Raw genomic sequence first — 542 nt, forward strand, 5'->3', positions numbered from 1 at the left:
CTTCATCCAAATTTGTCTAACAACGCACACACCGAAAAATCTTTCAACCGGAATACAGAAAACAATATAAAGAAGCATTTAAAATAGTCCCACTATAAACCTAGCACCAGGCGCTCAGTCGAAAGAAAACGGCGGCCAGGCGGCTCCGGCACTCTAGCCCTACAACAGAGCCACCCGCACGGGGCTCTGTGCTGGAGAGACAAAAGTTTGGCAATGAATTGTAAATAGTTTTAGAAGTTACAGGACTAAACTGGAATGCAGAGCTGTTAACGGGTAAAACGATGCAAGGTTGTTACATAAAGAAGCGGGTAACAAGTTGCTGGGTTTAGCTTACGAATGGCGTGAAACCCCAGCACAGGAAAAGATATTAGTGTTTTTAGAAGCACCGTCTTCGAAAGAGTGAGTCACTTTTGCTTGAAATTTGAGCTCTATTTACCTTTCCCAGTAAATTAAACGCTGCTCTAGCAATGAAAAATGTTTTTCATTCTTTTTTGGACTTGGATTTACGTATATCTACCTTTTCTCACAGTCTCTCTTATCTA

Source organism: Penaeus monodon, chromosome 24, assembly GCF_015228065.2.
Source record: "Penaeus monodon isolate SGIC_2016 chromosome 24, NSTDA_Pmon_1, whole genome shotgun sequence".
NCBI lineage: Eukaryota > Metazoa > Arthropoda > Malacostraca > Decapoda > Penaeidae > Penaeus > Penaeus monodon.